Raw genomic sequence first — 13604 nt, forward strand, 5'->3', positions numbered from 1 at the left:
CTTCGTGCTTCATTGATCTGAGTACACGGTTGCGTAACTGGTTCAGCAGCCAGTGCATCCGTAGCAGCAACGGATTCGGCAGCGAGTGCGTCCGTAGCAGTAACAGGTTCAGCAGCCAGTGCGTCCGTAGCAGTAACAGGTTCAGCAGCCAGTGCGTCCGCAGCTGAAACGGGTTCAGCAGCCAGTGCGTCCATAGCAGTAACAGGTTCAGCAGCCAGTGCGTCCGTAGCAGTAACAGGTTCAGCAGCCAGTGCGTCCGCAGCTGAAACGGGTTCAGCAGCCAGTGCGTCCGTAGCAGTAACAGGTTCAGCAGCCAGTGCGTCCGTAGCAGTAACAGGTTCAGCAGCCAGTGCGTCCGTAGCAGTAACAGGTTCAGCAGCCAGTGCGTCCGCAGCTGAAACGGGTTCAGCAGCCAGTGCGTCCGTAGCAGTAACAGGTTCAGCAGCCAGTGCGTCCGTAGCAGTAACAGGTTCAGCAGCCAGTGCGTCCGTAGCAGTAACAGGTTCAGCAGCCAGTGCGTCCGTAGCAGTAACGGGTTCAGCAGCCAGTGCGTCCGTAGCAGTGATGTGTATAATTAAACGCCTCTTTATTGAGGATCTGAGCCAAGGAACGAGGTATTACATACACAATGGATCCTACGTTGGGAGTATACACTGCAGAGCTCCACGGTGACGCCCACTCACAGAACGGCTCCGCTTCCGGAAAGTGAAACTCCACTGACGTTTTTCGGAAAATCATTATATGAAGAGTTTTAAGCCTGGGACCAAGCCAACCCACGACCAGATGAATCGCGACCAAGAAATATTTGATTCGGAGCGAAAAAAAAATTACAATTTGGAAAATGGGAGACAAGGCAAAGGTACAAGACTGTGTATGTAATTATTTAAGGAACTACTCATCCCATAAACCATTGAGAACGACGCCTTCCCAACGACTTCCAACCGAACGACAGTTTAGGTCCTCTTCTTGAATTGAACCTTCCCCATCATTATAGTGTTTAAATTGTTAATAACAGTGTTGATCGTGATGGTAGAGTTCAGCGGTTTCCATGGTAACAGCAACACCGAGTGCACTACTTTTTCCATGGCGTCGGGAATAAAAGGTGTTTTTTCTTAAAACGAGGTTGATGTCCTACAGGCTTGTGGCTTCTACGGCGCATAAGCCATTGTTTCATCCATATCGTCCATTCGGAATATGAACCGAGATCTTTTGATACCAGGTGATAAAGAAACAACAACGTAAGGAATATTCTCTGGCATGTATAAATAAATGTTAGAGGTGAAACTCACGTGATTATTTTAAGCCCGACGTGTGACTGTGGACCACCAGGGGGAGCACCAGCCGATCATAACCTGGCCCAAGACGCCCAGTGGGGAGCCCTGTCCGGTTCCCGTCCAGTTTTCAAGGAATTCTACGGAGGACTTCAGGCCTTTCCCGCTCTGACCTCGTTCCATACAACGGACGGCGTCGCTCTCCGCATCCAAGCGCAACAGAGAACAACTTTCACTATAAATAGTCCAGAGACGCAGACGGAGCCGGAAGACGAGCACAGCGCTCGGGGGGGGAAACGACGACCAAAGCCAACAAATAACCCAACCTCAGCTCGTACCTCAGCTCGTACCTCAGCTCGTACCTCAGCTCGTACCTCAGCTCGTCCCTCAGCTCGTACCTCAGCTCGTACCTCAGCTCATACGGAATATTCCACTGCAGACTCTTTTAGAGCTTTTTTCTTTTTCTTGTTTTGTTTTTTTGGGGGGTTTGTTTTTTTTTTTGTCTTTTTTGTCAGTCAGCGTGCATACCTTGCGCGTTTATTTCTATGTATTTGTCTGTTTATAAATGTTGTGGAATATAGAAACTTTGATAAAATACACGTTTTTTTTTCTCAAACAGACTTGAAAAACGTCGCCCTTTCGGACAAAACACCGGGCAAAGCGCTTCACAGTCGGGCTCGGCATCGGGCCCAGAAGATCTGGCGCGGGCGGGGGGCCCCCCCCTCCATTTTTTTCTACTAATATTTGGCGGAGTGATTTCGTGGCGTCGCTTAAATGGCGAGATATCGTGTTTTTGTTATTTTTTGGTTTGTTTCCCCCCCTCATCCCTGCAAAGGGCCCGTGCCGCTCGGCACGATAATCCCGCGTGCGCGGCGCGGCGCTGAGCCTTTCCATATTAGCCAGATGACTGCGGCGACATCTGCTCGGAGCATTAGGATGAAAATCCATTTAGGGGCGAGTTGCCGTTAGACGCGGCGGCGCAGTGTCAGTGTTTGTGCGGCGCGCGTAAAGCCGCCGGAACATGCTGTGAACCTGGGGCCGCGGCGACAGGGATTATGGGGGGGGGGGTGGGGGCGACGGGGGCAAAGCCTCTCCTGGTGCCCGCGTGCGGCGCGCGGACGCTCCGGCCGCGGCCTTCTCAGGTCTCCGCCCTTTCTTTCTCTCTTTCTTTCTCTCGTTCTTTCTCTCTTTCTTTCTCTCTTTCTTTTGTTTATTCATTTCTTTATCTCTTTACCTTTCCCACTTTCTTTTATCCGCTCTTTTTGTCGTTCTTTCCTTCTCTTTCATGGGAGAGGAGGAGCGACGGGGCATTTGGCGCACCCCGCTCCCTCCCCGACGGCCCGGACGACGCGTGGAGAGACAACCGTACCGGATGCGGAGACACGTGAAGATTGGAAAAGGGAAAAGAAGAAAGATATAGATCTGGTAAAAAAAATAGAAAGGAAGAAACGCAGCAAACTGCAAAGAAAGAAAGAAAGAAAGAAAGAAAGAAAGAAAGAAAGAAAGAAAGAAAGAAAGAGTGAAAGATGTGACGGTGCGGGGGTGACGGTGCGTGCCCCGGGGCCGTGAGGGTGGGGGCCCGTTGGGGCGAGGCTGTGCTATACTACGATTACATGACTGTCTCTGTGAAGGCTTTTTACATTCTGTGCTTCTTTGCATTTTAAGTAGTTATTTCTTTCTCTCTTACTTTCTGTTTTTCTTCCTTTCTTTCTTTTTTCTTTATTTCTTTCTCTCTTACTTTCTTTTTCCTGACTTTCTTTCTTTCTTTTGTCTTTTTCTTTCTTTCTTTATTTCTCTCTTACTTTCTTTTTTCTTTCTTTCTTTGTTCCTTTGTTCCTTCTCTCTTACGTTCTTTCTTTCTTTCTTTCTTTCATTCTTTCTTTCTTTCTGTAATTTCGGGTCGAGCTCCCGTTATTATCCAGAATTACCACTCATCAAGCTTGACACCCAATCCGACAAATGACACCAACCAAAGGGAGTCCATACGCTCTTGTCAAAAAAACAGGTAAATAAAGTCACGTATATAAAATAACGACGTTATTAACCTTAACGTTGGATGTCACCATATTCACCGTCAATAAATCTATTTTCATATCAGTGGATTGTGTGTATTTAAAAAAAAAATTCGCATTTTGTAAACACTATATCGAGGAAGTTTTAAACTCCCCATTCATGGAAAATGGTAAATTCACAGCAAATCAAACTACTCTGTTGTTGTGGAAAACACAACCCCTCCCATTTTCCCGGACATGTTTTGTGACGCTGAACTCAAGACGCAGTTCATCCCACGGGCACTAGAGGGAGGGTAGGCGGGTCGGAAGCGACTACGGATTTGGTGTAAAGCCTACTTCAAGCGTGATGACTTGTCTCCAAGCAGACTACAGGGACATAAAAACATTCTAAAAATCAGAAAACACTATTACATGAGTTTTCCTCTCGCTTAGGGCCATGGATATTATAAATCTAGTGAAACCTTTTTTTTTTTTTTTTTCTTCTTCAAGATAATTGAAATCGAATCTTTTTTCCTCATTTTCCTTTTTCCTCATGGAATTTTTGTCTGTATTTTTTTTTAAGATTTCCAGGTTTTATCCACTTTCTAAAACGTGGAATGAGGGAATAGTGGGAGCATTGATTCACAGAGGATATCCTTCACTGGTTTCCTGCTTCCTTTATTTTTGCTGAAGTTCCGCCCTTTCCCTTTGTTTTGAAACATCCCCCCAAAATAAAGCGACTTTCGCTTCCATTGTGCCTGCTGGTTAAAAAAAAGCAGACGCCATGTGGAATGTGTGTTCTAGATCCTCGACCTGCCCGGTTATAATATCCACATTCATAACTCCTGGTTATCAAATATTACTTATGAAAGCACCAATAGCCGAACTCCCCAAAATATGATCAAATGAACGACAACGAGGAATTTGTAGGGATACATAGTGATATTTAATTTTGTCAACAATGCCCAGCCATATATACAGGGTTATTATTAAATTCACGACGAAATGATCTCGAAAGATGGTTTATAAACGGTTCAAAAATGGTTAAACAACCAAAGGATTAGTGGGTAAAAGAAATAGACTGAAATGCCCTTGGACTTCAAGGGGAACAACAAACTGTCCCATTTAATTTAATTATTTCATATTCTTCACCGGACGCCGCGCGTCCCCGCACTGCCGGCGGGAAGGCGGCCCCTGAATTCGGTGCGAAGAGGGGCTTGGGGCTCTGGATGCTTCAGGTAACTCACCCCCCTCCCAAACACTTGAGGACACTCCGTGGGGAGTAAAGCGGTTGAGAGTGAAGGGGGAGGCCCTTGAATAAACACACGGACAGCTGTGTCAACCACGCGCAGCGAGTGACGCAGCAACGCAGCATCACGGCAACACCGCCCCAAGCAGACGTCACCGCTCTTAAAGAGACATGCGTCCATATCATGCAATCCACACCAGACCATACTATATACAGCGTTTATAACAACTGCTGTTCATGTATTACATTATACCAGCATATTATAACATACTATGGCTTATGATAACATGCACTTGCCAATATTACTATTGCACTCATAGTAATGTTATTACTATTTCTCCAGTATATTACATTTGACGTAACACAGTCATCTGCTGCCTGTTAACTTCTGTTTTCATGTGTCGTACTGTTGTATACTGTACCGTATATATCTCCATACTCACTTTATTCACCTGCACTTTACTGCACATATCTGCATATGCAAATAGCCTCTCACCACCTCTCTGTATTATTTTTTTGAGTCTTGTTTTAATTTTATTTCGTTTTATTTTAATTTAATTGTATTTATATTATTCTATTCACTAACCGCATTATGTTTTAGGAATCAGCTAGTTAGCTAGGTTTCACTGCATATATAGTACGTATGAACATATGTACGTGATATGTATCTGATAAATAAACCTCTTGAATAAACCTCTTGAATAAACCTCTTGAATCTACATGTATTTTTATCTTTGACTTTATTTATTTTTATCTCCCCACCGGGGATTCATGATCTGATTTTATCGTATTTATTTTTGTTTGAATTATTTTATTTAACCAGGGTAACTACTTATTTGACCTCATCTTTTAATTTTGTTTCATCTTGTGAATTTAATCTCATCTTATCACATGTGTTCAGATAAGATCTGAACACATTAAAACAACAAGCAGCCTATCGAGGGGTTAACATTCCCAGTGTCCAAAAAGCACAGAGAGCGCCGTCGCTCCGGTCAAACTGCACAGTCAACATTAAAACATGGCCGCTCTGTCTGCAGCTCTGTCTGCAATCACAGCCCACAGCGGGTCTGGAGCCGGGCGAGGCCGCTCTGCCGTTACATAAGTCTCTGGGATGTCAGGAAGGGTGGGTGGATGGATGGATTGATGGATGGATGGACGGATGGACGGACGGATGGACGGACGATGACCCTTTCCCATGGTCCCGTGCATCCCACAGGGCGGGTGGCAGCAGGGGATCAAGGGGTTAAAGGAGTAAAACATGGCCTCCAGATACAGGCTGTAGGAAGCAGGACTCCCTTTAAGTCTAAGTAAACATCTGGAGTTGTGTTCACTGTACCATTGTATTTTTTTGGCTGCCCATATTATTTCCTTACGTTTTGGAGTATTGTTTTGTTTTTTTAAATAGCTCGACTAGTTTTTACATGAACGACTCTCAATATATTTCTTTCGGATTAAAAAAAAAAAAACAACCTTGTGTCTTGGAGTTTTGTGATTCAAAAAAAAGGAGATTTAGAAATAAAATAGTTGCACATCCAGAGCACCTTGTAAAACCCTTAAACTAACCGAAAATCAAAGGAAGAAGAAAGCGCTTTAAATTGAAGGGCAAAATATGTTTGACATAATACTACAAATATCATTAATACTAATAATATTCACATTTGAAATGATAGAGATATATTAAGTTAAAAAGTGAGGTACAGTACAAAGGCCTTGGTATTTGGTGCAGTACGTTCATAAACACTTGTAAAACAGCAGAGGAGAGATTTTGTCTTTATCCAAAAAAGGACGGATTGTTTATACCGGGCTGTTCCAGTGTGGGTGGGCAATGGACGGCATCTATTTTTAATATTACCTCTTCATGCACTGTTGTAATAGAGTTGGTTTGAGGCACCACGTCCCTGAATAGTGTCTTATGCAACCACCATGCAAAACACATACATCTTTAATTTGAACAACAGTAGGGAGCAGAAATATATCTCAAAATAAATAAAAATAACAATAATAATAATAATAAAACTAATAATAATAATAATAATAATATTAATAATAATCATCATCATCATCATCATCATTTTTTCTCTTGAATTATCGGTCTCAAATGATTTTACTGAAACTACTCCAATACATAACAATATCAGGTTTTACGGAGAGAATTCATCCAAAACGGGTGGAGGAAGATAAGGGTCTGACGCAGCATTCCTCCTCATTGGGAACAAATGGGACGGACGCCATGAAGCTCCGCCCCCACACAACACCATCAACACAACCTTGCACTGGAGTCGTCCATTTTCTTTTGGTTTTTGTTTGAAATAACATTGACAAAAAGCGAATACCACGCTACAATACTGTTTGATGAATACCTCACTATGGCTAATGTGACCATATATTGGAGATGACTCTTGGTGCTTTCATGAGAAATACTTGAGAAACAATCATTATTAATGTGGATATGATGCCCAAGCAGGTAGAGGAAAGGCACATTCATTCAAAAAATCTATATCAATATTACAGGCGGGGAGGTAGAGAGAGGCAGAGAGGCAGGAGGGAGGCAGGGAGAGAGGGAGGGAGGGGGGGGGGAGAGGGAGGGAGGGAAGGAGCTAGGCAGAGAAGGAGGCAGGGAGGGAGCCAGGGAGGGAGGCAGGGAGGAAGGGAGGTAGGGAGGGAGGCAGGGAGAAAGGAAGGCAGGGAGGGAGGCAGGCAGAGAGGGAGGCAGGGAGAGAGGTAGGGAAGGAGGCAGGGAGGGTGGGAGGGATGTAGGGAGGCAGCGCGGGAGGCAGGGAGGCAGGCAGGGAGGGAGGGAGGGAGGCAGGGAGGGAGGCAAGGAGGCAGGGAGGGCGGCAGGGAGGGGGGGGGGGGCAGGGAGGGAGGGAGGCTGGGAGGGAGGGAAGCTGCAGGCACTGCATCAGACGATGAGACCAGACAAGGATACAATGCTCTTCATGAGCATCGTATCCAAGGTCAGTGGGCGATAGAAAGATAGAGAGATAGATGCTTGCCTGTGTGTGTGTGTGTGTGTGTGTGTGTGTGTGTGTGTGTGTGTGTGTGTGTGTGTGTGTGTGTGTGTGTGCGCTTGTACGTGCCTTTCTATTAGGGCAGTGATTCTCAACCCTCTTCATATCAAGGACCCTTAATTTGATCCGCACGAGGCCGCGGACCCCCAGTCTCTGAGAAGTGAGATCTGAATCAGCGTCTCTGCTCCTCTCAGGGAGATTAGAGCGAAGCTAGCATCCGCACAGTCACTGTTGTCCATTCTGTAATGGTGCTCACGTCTTGTAAACGAAACAGTGAAGTTTAACTACTCATCATTGTGCTGGGGACTCCCTGGAACCCAGACCCCGTGTCGAGAACCATGAGGGAACGGGATGAACCCTTAACACAGCAACATCCCGCAAACGCCCCAAAGTCTGCCTGCCTCCCTGCCTTCCTCTCTCTCTCTCTCTCTCTCTCCTACAGGGAGAGAGGTAGATTCATCGGCTTCACCATCTGGCCGCTTGCAGGGCACCGTAGAGACAGTCCAACAGGATAAAAAAACAAAAAAAACAAAGCATGTGTGAGATGCGGCTCGTACATAAAAACAATCTAAGGGACAAGAAATTCGACCGATCGAGCCTGCTTGGGGGTGTTTTCGGAGCGGTCCTTTCGCTCAGCCGGGTCACCATTTCCTTTTCCAGTTCCAGGCTGAGGTCAAGATGCAATCACTGGGTTAGAAAAACACAGCAGGGAGCCGCGTCCCTTTTAAGGTTTTGTGGCTCCGGTGTGGACTTCATCAGGGACTGCACTGTGTTGCACTGTGCTGCACTGTGCATCCATTGTTGTTTGAATGTGAGTGTAGCCACTGTATATCAGGCAATCAAGAAACAAGAATATTCACTTGTACTCTGCGCCTGGCGCTTTGTGGTAAGTGATCATTTCGAATCATTCGTGGTAGGCTTGGGCAGATTGACAATTAAATTGTCATTAATGACAGACGATTTCTTTTTTTCGTCCGCCAGGAAAAGAATCGAAGCGCTCAAACGGTGTAGCATGTCAGTGCAGCTCATCGTGTTCTCAAGGCTGTTTTGGATTTATTATTGATTATTTGTGATGTTCATTGTGTAAAGGTGTTCTTGTATTGCGTGTAAAAAAGATGACTGTGATGTTTGGGGCGGTGCCGGAGTGGCTCGAGCCCGGCGGGGAGCATGGGGGTGTCGCGGCGGTCCCCGCATTCAAATCGTTCCACGGTTCCCGCAGGGGGAAAAAAGTCAGTAACTTGTGATTCTGAGGGAATGGATTCTCAATCAGATACAAAATGATCAAATGATACATGGATTTTCCCGTCTATTTACGCGCCACAGTTTTTTTATTTCTCCTGCAGACAGCGGTGAGCGGGCGCGCTGTGCACGTACGGCGGTTCCCGACTGCTGTGCCAGTTTTCCTGTGTTTTCATTTTGGATCTATTGATATTTGTTTGTTTCCTACATGTATGAAACTGAAATTTTGAACACATCTGAGTTAAGGGACTGTCCTGTTCCATCCCATTCCAAAATAACCGGTACGTCCTCACTGGGACGTTGCTGTCCGTTGCTATGGGACTTTATTTAGTAAAAAACTGATGTTTTTGTGGAAATACTTTACTTGTAAATAATAAACCCTGCCACATTAAATTGCGTTCTATGCTGCAACCCCCCGAATAGAATCATAAATCAGCAATCGCAGTCCCCCAGTGATTGCTGATTTGAATTTTGCATGATTGCCCAAGCCTAATTCACCGAAACTAAAACACAGTGAAATTCATCTGGCACCCTAATTGTTCTACATTTGATCTATCTTCAAGGGATTCATCTGAGAAATAACAGGACAGTGGGTCCCACTGCGAGTTGCAACGTTGGTTCTAATGAATGAATCTCTCATTAGAGATAACAATCTCACTGGTGTGTTTTATCTGACCACAAAACATTTAAGGTACAGTAAAACTGCAAGCAGTAGCATCAATGCATTTGAGACTCAAGTAACAATGTATCTGAGATTCTAGTAACAATGTGTCTGAGACTCTAGTAACAATGTATCTGAGACTCTAGTAACAATGTTTCTGAGACTTTGGTAACAATGTTTCTGAGACTCTCATAACAATGTGTCTGAGACTCACTAGTAACAAAAAATCTGAGACTCTAGTAACATTGTGTCTGAGACTCTCGTAAGAATGTATCTGAGACTCTGGTAACAATGCGTCTGAGACCCTAGTAACAATGTATCTGAGAATCACTAGTAACAATGTATCTGAGAATCACTAGTAACAATGTATCTGAGAATCACTAGTAACAATGTATCTGAGAATCCAGTAACAATGTATTAAAGACTCTGGTAAGAATGCATCTGAGGATCACCAGTAAAAATGTATCTGACTCTAGTAACTATGTGTCTGAGACTCACTAGTTACAATGCATCCACCACTTCAGTCACAATGTATCCGAGACTCACTAGTTACAATGCATCTGAGACTCTAGTAACAATGTATCTGAGGATCACTAGAAACAATGTGTCTGAGACTCACTAGAACGATGTATCTAAGACTCTAGTAACAATGTAACTGAGGCGTATTACTAACAATGTATCTGAGACTCTAGTAACAATGTTTCTGAGACTCTGGTAACAATGTTTCTGAGACTCTCATAACAATGTGTCTGGGACTCACTAGTAACAACAAAACTGAGACTCTATTAGCATTGTGTCTGAGACTCTGGTAAGAATGTATCTGAGGATCAATAGTAACAATTTATCTGAGACTCACTAGTAACAACTAATCTGAGACTCTAGTAACAATCTATCTCAGAATGTGGTACCAATGTGTCTGAGACTCTTGTAACATTGTGTCCGAGACACTAGTGACAATGTATCGGAGATTCTAGTCATAATGTACATGAGACTCTATTCGCAATGTTTCTGAGACTCTATAAACAATGTTCAAGTTCAAGTTCAAGAGATTATTTGTATCTGAGACTTTAATAATAATGTGTCTGAGACTCTAGTAACAATGTGTCTGAGACTCACTAGTAACAACGCATTTGAGACTCTAGTAACAATGTATCTGAGACTCTGTTAACAATGTGTCTGAGACTCTAGTAACAACAAATCTGAGACTCTAGTAACAACTTATCTGAGACTAGTAAAAATGTTTCCCAGAATCACTTGTAACAATGTATGTGAGACTCTCGTAACAATGTATCTGAAGATCAATAGTAACAATGTATCTGAGACCCACTCATAACAACAATCTGAGACTCTAGTGACAATGTATCTGAGACTCTGGTAACAATGTGTCTGAGAATCACGAGTAACAATGTATCTGATAATCATTAGTAACAATGTATCTGAGACTCAGTAGTAACAAAGTATCTGAGACTCTAGTAACAATGAATTGGAGATTCTAGTCACAATGTATCTGAGACTCTAGTAACAATGTATCTGAGACTCTAGTAACAATGTATCTGAGACTCTAGTAACAATGTATCTGAGGATCAATAGTAACAATGTATCTGAGGATCAATAGTAACAATGTATCTGAGGATCAATAGTAACAATGTATCTGAGACTCACTAGTAACAACTAATCTGAGACTCTAGTAACAATGTATCTGAGACTGTGGTAACAATGTGTCTGAGACTCTAGTGACAGTGTTTCTGATATTCTAGTAACAATGTATCTGATACTGGTAACAATCTGTCTGAGACTCGAGTAACAATGTATCTGAGACTGTGGTAACAATGTCTGAGACTCTAGTGACAGTGTTTCTGATATTCTAGTAACAATGTATCTGATACTGGTAACAATGTGTCTGAGACTCTAGTAACAACTTATCTGAGACTCTCGTAAAAATGTATCTGAGAAACACTAGTAACAATGTATCTGCGACTCAATAGTAGCAATGTATCTGCGACTCAGTAGTAACAATGTATCTGCGACTCAGTAGTAACAAAGCATCTAGGACTATTGTAACAATGTATATGAGACTCAAGTTACGATGTTTCTGAGAATCAGACTCCCTTGGCCAAATGTACAAAAAGCGAGATGGGAGCTTGTTTTGCCAATTCACCAGCCCACCTCCTCTAAGAATCAGGATGTTCAACACATTTAATATTAAAGATACTGCACGATCCTAAATAACTATAGACCGCGGTAGTATAGAGTCATGTTATAGTACAATATGTATTGTAAGTTGTGTGCTTGTCAGATTGCCTGACAGTATTGAAGTGAGGAATCAAACTGCGTTCTTGGCCAGCTTTGGAGATGGTAAATAGTGTATGTTAGACAGCATCATAAGTAGCCTATATAAATAGTGTACATACATTTATTTTTATCACAATGTTGAAATTCCTCCATATATTTGGCGTTGCAGAGATTTGTGTTGCCTGCCTTATTTCCCTGTGCGTTACTGATGCTCACACAGTCATGAAGGGGGTGGGGAGGGGTGTGTGGGTGGGTGGGGGGGGGGCATTAATGGCTGCCCTTCCCCCTCAGCCATGGTTGCCTGGCTGCTATTGCTCCTGCAGCAGAGAGGACCTATGGTGTCGCACCTCCCCTCCCCACCCCGACATTGGTAAACCAATCCTGGCCGAGCTGCACGACCTCGCTCCAGTCAAACAGAGCACAGGTGTTGCCCCAGTGCGTCCCTGCCTTCACCTAGAGGGAGGCGGCCCCAACGTTTACTTTGGGCCCCAAACTACTATGTAGTGAGGGCAGAATTTACTTGAATTCCATTATTTTTTTGGATATAACCGCAACATTTATTCTGTGGTTATTTGACACAAATGTTGGCTTGCATGGCCACTTTTTACGCTCGTGTGGGAACATTGCTGCCTCCCTTGTATTTCCATCAGATGGGCCTCTACCGTCTATGACTGAGAAGCAAAGATTCAGCAGTTTTGCCGTCTAAAATGTAATCAATATACAGAACACGTGCAGAAGAGGTTATCATACAGATTTTTGCGAGAGTGCATTTGGAAATACAAGTAAATAGCACATAATAGCACAATAGCACATTCTCACATATGTGAGAATTGCCTTTCTGCACAGTGACCAACAGTGACAAAAAGGGTTTTTTCTAAGCACTAATAGAATCAGTCGCATTCTGTTTATTCGGCCAAGTATGTGTTGGTGCATTATTGTACAACCAGACGGAGAGACAAGTAACATATCAAAGCTTAGCAATTGATGAAGTAAATATCAATATATAGAATGACCATATGACCAAACACTGGCTTTGCAATATGGTCCTAAACATCGTCACCTAATGCTATATTTTGGAGCTATATATAATAACTGATCATGGGTCATAAGGCCACCAGTGCTTGCACCCAGTGCTTGCACCCAGTGCTTGCACCCAGTGCTTGCACCCAGTTGACCCTTCTGGCATCAATTATCTGCAGTTGTAGTTTCACCCCAATGCTGAGGCCTGCGTTGTAACCATGCACCAAACCGCTATGACCAAACACTGCGTGGGATACTAACAGTATAGTAATAAACTAAGCCGAAGCATTAAATGAACTTATGTCCATCCATCCGTGGCGCAGAGCCAGTAAAGGCAAATGAGAGGACATCGGAGGGAAATGAAGATGGAGCGTGGTCCTGAAGCCCCACGTCTCCTGCAGGGCCTCGGCACATTCAAACAGCGACTCTGCAGTGAGTCCCCACTCGGGCGTCAGCGCTAGTCAAACTGCGTGGAACCGGCGTGAAGGGTGAAGTCGGTGCTTTTTTTACGCGGTCCGTCATCCTAGAGGGGAGGTCGGGGCAGAGAGTCGGGGTGTACTACCGGGGTGTACACCTGATGTTCATTTTTTTCATATGAGCCCCTGCCCACCGTGTCCTGGAACGGACCCGGGCTGTGTGGGGTGCGAGGTTGCATTATGTGCGCAGTCTCTGCACCATTTGTCAGCAGGACTCAATGTGACGATTTATGATGCGGCTTCAAAAGCAGCGTAGCCTATCGTTCCCAGCACCGTGGCCGTTATTTAACTATGGGCGTATCTGATTTGGTCTCTGGTCCCCGACGCACGTCCGCAGCAATAGTAAAAAAAAAAAAAAAAAAAAAAATCGCAGAATATATTTCGCAAATGAGAG

At 44.1% G+C, this 13604-nt stretch overlaps 1 protein-coding gene across 1 annotated transcript in view; it reads right to left on the bottom strand.

Moving 5' to 3' along the window:
- The window catches only part of stxbp1a (syntaxin binding protein 1a), a 44914-nt gene that overhangs the window by 30904 nt on the left and 406 nt on the right, over window positions 1-13604 (bottom strand). The window lies entirely within an intron of this gene.

The sequence above is a fragment of the Zeus faber genome (assembly GCF_960531495.2).
Source record: "Zeus faber genome assembly, chromosome: 17".
Taxonomy (NCBI): domain Eukaryota; kingdom Metazoa; phylum Chordata; class Actinopteri; order Zeiformes; family Zeidae; genus Zeus; species Zeus faber.